Consider the following 9,140-nt stretch of genomic DNA (forward strand, 5'->3'; position numbering starts at 1 on the left):
TGGAGGTGCTGTGGTTCGAACCCAGGACTTTCTGCATGCGAAGCAGACACTCTACCACTGAGTTACACCCCCGTTGATAACTTTAGCCAATTTCGCAGTCATCTGTTGCACAGATTTTATATGTTATAACAAGTAACAATGTAAGACTTGGTTATCTATGACGTCTCATTTTACATCTTTTTATTTGTTTGTTTTTTCGGTATACAAACCCAGCTTCTAAGTTACATCGGGAAGACAATAGGCTATTTAGAATGTTTGATGTGTATCCTAAGGGAGCAGGACATGCATTCAAGGAGATATTTTAAAATTTATACTCCGAAAGTACTATCTTACGAGTTACTCATATTAAGAAGATTAAACTGGGTATCGTATATGAACTCATTACTAAGATCAAGTAGGCATGTGTCCCATTGTATTTCAAATTGCTGCTTTCAAGGGGAAGAAAGATTATTTTTTACATGATTTATACAAATTCGTCCTGGATTTTACAGAGGAAAATTTAGATGTCACCATTTTTTTTAATAAGTCGGTCGCGGTTTGTACTACACGTTTATAACTTAAAAACATTATTTATCATTACAAATTCAGGATCTCAAAATAAAAATTCAGGATAAAGTTTGTAAAGAATATTGTTTGAGAAGGAAAGAGTTTATTATTATTATTATTATTACTAAATAATAATAATAATAATAATAATTATCTGAGAAAGTAAACCAAGCTACACCAGGCTAAGAAAATTATAGGCTCATTCTACAAAGTTCAGAGCTACAAAATAAAAGCCTCTCACTTTTTTTAAATCACATTCAACTGCAATGCTGACTGTAAGAGGATACAGAGGTTTTTCAGCCTACGTTTGACCGATTTCGTTCCTTCTCCCTCCCGGGCAGAATGGGCTCACCCGACCTGCCTCGTGGCATCCTAGAGTGTTGTGCAGTGGGTTTCTGGGAACGGAGTTGTTTTTCCGCGCGGACGTCAATAACGCACAAAACAGGGCCATTATTGTGAGTGTTGTGTTAAATTTGTTTCCAAGTGTGTGGGTTTCTGCTCTGTTACCGAAACGCCGCCCAAACTAAACCGGTTTTGGGAAGGTTATGTTGCGGTTCTTTATGACGTCCACTTTTGTGTTTCTGTCATTAGAAAACAGTGCAAAAAGATTGGTTGCAACATCAGTTTAAGAGGAATAAAAATGTTATTAAAAAGTACAAGGGCAACGAAGCTCCACTATTTGGATCACCAACGAAGTTGCCTAGAAAGCGGGAATGCACCAAGGCCACCTCCACCATGCAGAGGAAACTTCGCAAAATGGCAATGGTAGGAAATCCGCCAACACAAAATTGTATGGGAAATCGTCTTGACGTGTCTTTGGGAATTGTGACCCGGACGTTATACCATCAACTCAAACTGGAAAGAGTCATGAAAGATCGCGGACATCTTCTCATGGATGCCCACCAAAAGAAACGAAAGTGCAACCCCCGGAAGCTGTACGAACAGTATCTGGCAAAACAAAGGTGGATGTACCAAATTTCACAAAATTAAATCCCCACGTTAAGCGGGTCTGCATATCCAGGCTCCTAACTATGAAAACATTTACGCACAGTCCAACCTCAATCATTTCACGAATTCAACCTGTTTTACGTATGTTATTAGGACATAATATCGATTGTGATTTATTCTAAAAACACTTTTATACATTGCAAGAGCTATAACGTCCAAATATTTACTGAGAACTCATAGTCGTATCGGAATAAACAAAAGCGAGTATGGAACAGTAAACTGCTTTCACAAAAGACAAAAGAAGATATGCAAAAGCATACAAAACGGTCGAGTGGTTTGGGTCGATACACTATCAATCACATGTTTGTGTGTTCAAACCCGGGAGCAAATTGTTTCTTTTTTTAAGTGTCTTCCTATTTTTATCCGGGGGCTGAAAAATATTTCTTTGAGTAACTCATTGAAAACTTCTTTTGTTTCAAATTCGATTAGAACGGAACATTATATGAATTGCGAATCTTAAATCCATAGCTAAAAAAAAAAAAAAAAAGAATACTCACTACTCCATTATCCTCTGATTTGTAACGAAAAACTATTTGTAAACAGTGGTGACTTCAGAAAATTATTCTCGGGGGGAATTTCAATATGCGGGTGGAGGACAAACATTGGTAGTCCACATTGAGCACGATCGAATATATGGTCCTGAAGGCGGAAATTTCTTAGTTCGAGAGGAGTCTCAAATTCTCCCTCAGATCACGTCCTGAAAGCATCATTGCTTAAAAGTTTTTCGTAACAAATATAATATTACACTTGTTTCTCGTTCTACATTTTGAATTGGTAAAATCATAACTTATAGAGGATTATAATAAAAGCATAAAAGTTACAATACCAATCATGTATAAATTATCCTGTAAGTTACCAACTTTGGGTCAGATTAAAACTCAAATATTTGTTTTCGGATTGCACTTAGAAGTAAGTCCTCTCTATATAATCCTGATGGGAAAGCCATGTATAACTCTAATTATATATCAATATTTATACAAATGTATTTTTTTATTTTACTTTTTTTATTATTCAATATTATATACACTTCATTTCCAAAATCAAAATCTCGAAAATGTATATTATACGAGTGCAGATTCGCAAATAAATGATTATTTATAATATATATTGGTCTCTATTCGAAATTCTATTTAATCGAATCCGACAAGAACACAGACAGAAACATCGAGAACAGGTGAAAAAAAGAGAGAAAAAAGTGCTATCCCCGCCGGGGACTCGAAGTTAGTTCGAATGATGCTTTATAAGCCGAACGCCTTAGACCACTCGGCTATGGTAACAACTAGTGATTGCATGAAAGCCTTCGAGTAGTAGTTCTTATTACAGAATAACATTTTCTATTCCCTAAAATTTAAACCTAATTTACTTTGATATAATATATCTATTAATTTGTTTCATGAACACGTTTTCGTTACTTTGATGAATGATGTATGTTGTTGATATAGATTCTATTACACGTTCTTTCGTAAATGTTATAGAAAGAATCAGCGTTATTTATGATCTTTCGTGGAAATTGACTGGCGCATGCGCAGTACACAGACAGTTCAGTTGAAAGGCGAGAAAGGAAACGCTAACACACTGTTAGAATGTTTCATCGCTGTGAAGTATAAAGAACAGCTAAAATGTATTTTACGCTTGTCATTGCGTAAAGAATCGCCAGGTTAATGTTTGTCCAAGTTCTCACTGATCAACTGGACTTATGAAAAATAATTAATATTGTCATTACTGCACAATATGAAGAATATAGAACGTAAATTACACCACATTGTTCTCGAATTCGAACCTAGCTAAAGAAGGGACAATAAACAAAATGTGATTTATTCATTCGAATTGAGATAATTCAATGAAACTAGAAATTACACAATCAAAAGGAGAAACGTCGTTAAAATGACAATAATACTTTTATCCGAGATGTGAAATAAAGTTATTAATTAACTGAAATGAAAGTAATATTGGGCATGATATAGAGTAAGAAAAAAAAGTAAATGTATTCTTAGAAACGCTCAAAGTAAATTCACAAATACTTTTTGAAGATATACTACTCTTCCTTAACGTTTTAACGAACTAATAAGTAAACAAGCAAAGGAAAAGAATGAAGAACGGAAGTATTGCTCTTGAAAAAATATAATAAATAAATGAAACTTAAATTAATGTTTACAAAAAAATAACACACTAGTACTTCGTGTAATCACCTCTAGAGTCAATAACTTCTTGAAGTCTGGAGGGGATACTAGATACAAGTCTCGAGCAATACGACGGTGTGTCACGAAAATGTTGCCACAGTTCCATAACATGATTTTGAAGAAACGTTTGGTCTCTGTCTTCACGTCTCTCTTCCCATTCTTGCACCATGTAGGCCCACAGATGTTCAATTGGGTTCAAATCTGGGGATAGAGGGGGCCACTCAATACAAATTAACTCTGGATGTTCACTTAGCCACTCTCGTGTTTGCCGGGAAGTGTGAACAGCACTGTTGTCATGCATAAATATATATTCTTCCTGTTCGGGGAAGTTTCTTTCTAAGGACGGTAACAACGTATTTTCGAGGATATCAATGTAAACACTGCTGTTCATTGTCTCGGGCACCGCAACCAAATCTCCAGGACCAGCAGTCGTCATGTATCCCCAAAAGTGTGCTGATATTCGCCCTGAACAAGAAGTTCTGATAATATTTTGTTCAGCATACCTGGTTCCGCGCTCTATACAATATAACTCTGCCTTGTTGGTTAGACTTGAAAACCTTCTCGTCGGACCAGATGACTAAGTCCCAATATGACTGAGGTTGGGTTATGTTATTCTGTGCCCATTCCATTCGTCTGGCCTTGTGAGTTTCAGTCAGCAGAGTCTTCCTAGCGGGTCTTGAACAGTGTAGACCAGCCCCCAATAATCTTCTTCTTATTGTTTCGTGAGAACAATTATATTTTCTGGCTTTGTCCAAGAGGATTGACGTGTGGCGTAGAGGTCTGTTGATTACTTCTGTAACTGAAGCTTGATCTTGAGCTGCAGTTGTCACTTTTGGCCTTCCACTTCTTGACCGAAACCTGAACCATTCACCACCTTCTTCATGTCGCTGAACCCATTTCTTGACCGTTTTCTTGTCACATCCCAGATCTCTAGCAATCTGAGGCACAGTTTGTCCCATTTTTGCTCGGCCTATGATTTCTCCTCTCAGAGCAACAGACAGTTCTCCACAACCTTTAGAGCGAGGCATTTTCAGAACCTGTTAGAAATTTTCGTTCTGGCGTGTATGACAAATGTCGGTAAAGTGCATCTTTCTGTTTCTACTGCGCATGCACCAGTCAATTTTCATGAAAGACCATAAATAATCCTGACAATTGTTGTAATATTTATGAACGAATACGTAATAGAACCTATATTAACAACATCATTCGTCAAAGTAAAGAATACCGTAAACATAAAACAATTTCAACAGACTATTACATCAGGCCAAAATAGGCTTAGACTTCAGAGAATACAAAATAAATTTCATACTGTAACAAAAGATTGAACATGAAACACGCTTACTACATTTTCAACTTGTCACATTAGCCGAGTGGACCAAAAAAAAAAAAAAAAAGTAGACTAAGGCATTCGGCTAGAGATTCTGAGGCACCGTTCAAGAGTAGTTCGAATTCCACCACAGTACAATTTGGTTTTACCTCTTCGTGACGTTTCTCTTTGTGACCCTGCCGCATTCTATTAAATATAATTTCATAATACGCTAAAATATACGTAATATTTGAAATTCTTAACCTCCCATTTTTACATTTTTCAAGCTCAGTTGAGAAGAAAGAGGGAAAATGAAAGTACAAAGATTTACAATAATTACTTAGCATTTACTGTCATTGTAATTGTACATATTTTATTTATGAAAATGTATAATGAACTAAAAATATATTTAGTAGGTCACATGTCTCCATTTTTCGATTCTAACTTGAAAGTTACAGTTTAGGCGGTGACATATCAAAGACCCAGGGGGTTGAGGGGGTTGTAACCCCTCCCATTGAATTTTTTAAATTCTATTGAAATAAAAAGTGTTTCAGTTTATAATCTTGGAAAAGCAACAATCACTGTGTGTGGAGGACGGTTTATTTATACTACGATTTATCACTTCCAAATGTGTAGAAGATGTGACTGGATATTGTGCATAATCATTCAAGAAATACAACACAACGAAGGGACTTCATAAACACTTCACGCCACCCTAGGAGGAGGAAGTGCGTCCCGCCGTCCCTCGGTTGGGAACTACTGCTTGCTAGGGAAACATTCTAACAGTGTGTTAGCGTTTCCTTTCTCGCCTTCCAATTGAACTGTCTGTGTACTGCGCATGCGCCAGTCAATTTTCATAAAAGATCATAAATAACCCTGATACTTTCTATAATATTTACGAAAGAACGTGTAATAGAATCTATATCAACAACATACATCATTCATCAAAGTAACGAAAACGTGTTCATGAAACAAATTAATAGATATATTATATCAAAGTAAATTAGGTTTAAATTTTAGGGAATAGAAAATGTTATTCTGTAATAAGAACTACTACTCGAAGGCTTTCCTACAATCACTAGTTGTTACCATAGCCGAGTGGTCTAAGGCGTTCGGCTTATAAAGCACCATTCGAACTAACTTCGAGTCCCGCCGGGGATAGCACTTTTTTCTCTCTTTTTTTCACCTGTCCTCGATGTTTCTGTCTGTGTTCTTGTCGGATTCGATTAAATAGAATTTCGAATAGAGACCAATATATATTATAAATAATCATTTATTTGCGAATCTGCACTCGTATAATATACATTTTCGAGATTTTGATTTTGGAAATGAAGTGTATATAATATTGAATAATAAAAAAAGTAAAATAAAAAAAATAGATTTGTATAAATATTGATTAATTAATTAGAGTTATACGTGGCTTTCCAATCAGGATTATATAGAGAGGACTTACTTCTAAGTGCAATCCGAAAACAAATATTTGAGTTTTAATCTGACCCAAAGTTGGTAACTTACAGGATAATTTATACATGATTGGTATTGTAACTTTTATGCTTTTATTATAATCCTCTATAAGTTATGATTTTACCAATTCAAAATGTAGAACGAGAAACAAGTGTAATATTATATTTGTTACGAAAAGCTTTTAAGCAATGATGCTTTCAGGACGTGATCTGAGGGAGAATTTGAGACTCCTCTCGAGCTAAGAAATTTCCGCCTTCAGGACCATATATTCGATCGTGCTCAATGTGGACTACCAATGTTTGTCCTCCACCCGCATATTGAAATTCCCCCCGAGAATAATTTTCTGAAGTCACCACTGTTTACAAATAGTTTTTCGTTACAAATCAGAGGATAATGGAGTAGTGAGTATTCTTTTTTTTTTTTTTTTTTTAAGCTATGGATTTAAGATTCGCAATTCATATAATGTTCCGTTCTAATCGAATTTGAAACAAAAGAAGTTTTCAATGAGTTACTCAATGAAATATTTTTCAGCCTCCGGATGAAAATAGGAAGACACTTAAAAAAAGAAACAACTTGCTCCCGGGTTTGAACACACAAACATGTAATTGATAGTGTATCGACCCAAACCACTCGACCGTTTTGTATGCTTTTGCATATCTTCTTTTGTCTTTTGTGAAAGCAGTTTACTGTTCCATACTCGCGGTTGTTTATTCCGATACGACTATGAGTTCTCAGTAAATATTTGGACGTTATAGCTCTTGCAATGTATAAAAGTGTTTTTAGAATAAATCACAATCGATATTATGTCCTAGTAACATACGTAAAACAGGTTGAATTCGTGAAATGATTGAGGTTGGAGTGAGCGTAAATGTTTTCATAGTTAGGAGCTTGGATATGCAAACCCGCTTAACGTGGGGATTTAATTTTGTGAAATTTGGTACGTCGTAACGCTCGATGAAGCATGGATTGACTTTTCTGATTGCGGCAAACCGAGAGCCATCATGTACCGAGAGAAAGGCGCCAAGAACTTCAGAAGGTGGGTCCGTGTCTGCAAAGAATCCTTCCCAAAAGGGTTCATGGTCGTTACTGGCTACTGTTACCGAGGTAAACTGAAGATTCGTAGGGTGGCGAAGAACTGCAAAATAAATTAGCACTATTTTCAGGAGCAGATCATGCGGCCGATATACGAATATGAGATTCCAACAATGTACGGAAATGACGCCAATCTGGTGCGCATTCATATGGACAAGGGCTCATCACATATCTCATCGCATTCTACAGGGAGATGGAGGAGGCAAGTAGTATACAGGTGATAGCTTTCAATGAGGTACCTGTTAAATCTCCTGATGCAAGTCCTATGGACTATTGTGGATTTGGATTGCTGAGGCGGGCTTTGGGAAAACGACGTGTTACAACTGTGGACGAAGAATCAATCAGCCTACTATCGACCCATACTTGCATTGGTGTTGATACCAACACACACTGAAATTTCATTAAAAGAAAACGCAAGTAATTTTCCATCCTACATATACTGTAAAGGGCGAAAATCGCATAAGAAACAGTTCCAGGTATATAAAACTACTTACATATAAAAGTACAACTTTCATGTGTGTTTGTGTGTGTTATAACTAGGCTAGGATTTTTTTCCGAAAAAATTGGTGGGTTAAAAGGTGGAAAAAAGCAGTTTATGGTGGAAAATTTGGTAAAAGATAAAATATCCTAATATATAATTACACTACATTGCCAACACAATGTTAATATTTTTGTTCGATGTCCTGTACTTCTGAATACTTGGCCATTTGAAAACTACATCTTTAATTGATTATCGAAACAATGTAAATGAATATCACAATTTTACCTTCGATTTGCTGATATTTAAGAGATGGAAAAGCGAAATAGATGTATTTTGAATTCGAGAACATTCATCATCTTAATGTTAGAAAATACCAGGCGTTCTGGCTTTGCCAGGAGTAAGTACTTTGTAATGTAAGAATCAGAATAAGATTAGTTTTTCTAACATTGCCTCAAGCTCTTTTCTTTTACCAAAGACAATTTGTAATTTTACTCTCTTTAATCGAGAGTAGTAAAGTTCTATAGTTTCAGCATGTTCTTAAATTATGACCTTAGTGTTTACGTTCCTCGCACTCTAAGATAAGGCGGGTGACACTTTTATTTCTGTCTCATGCCTCCCTGAGTTTACGTTTCGATAACTTTTCTACTATGTTATTACTTATTTAAACACAACTGTATACACGTCATAGACATTCAAGTCTTACATTGTCAGTTACAACATATAAAATCTCTGCAGCAACTAGCGGAAAACGAAAGAATTGAGACCTACATTGATGCAGTATGTATGGATAACGAATGAAAACTTTAGTGCTTATTTGGTGATAATTTTTTGGTTGAGAGGAGAAAATTCTTTCTGTGGAATTTGGTTATCATAAATTTCGAGCTTGAAATCGTAAAAATCATGTGGTAACTAGAAAATGATGTTTCCTATGATTTGCTGGGGCACCAAAAGTCGAAGGTGTAGTTGTAGTGTATATAACCTATGAATCACTGAATATAAACCTTTTGATTATGGTTCAGTAAATGCGTTGGTAAAGAAATCCATGTACAACAAAAATTACACG

General features: G+C 35.8%; 1 non-coding gene across 1 annotated transcript; it reads right to left on the bottom strand.

The window, feature by feature from the left end:
* Positions 1-72, bottom strand: TRNAA-CGC (transfer RNA alanine (anticodon CGC)). The gene has a single exon. It is a non-coding gene; the product is annotated as a tRNA-Ala (tRNA).
* Positions 73-9,140: the final 9,068 nt, after the last annotated feature.

This window comes from Thermobia domestica, chromosome 10 (genome assembly GCF_964235325.1).
Source record: "Thermobia domestica chromosome 10, izTheDome1.hap1.1, whole genome shotgun sequence".
NCBI classification, from domain to species: domain Eukaryota; kingdom Metazoa; phylum Arthropoda; class Insecta; order Zygentoma; family Lepismatidae; genus Thermobia; species Thermobia domestica.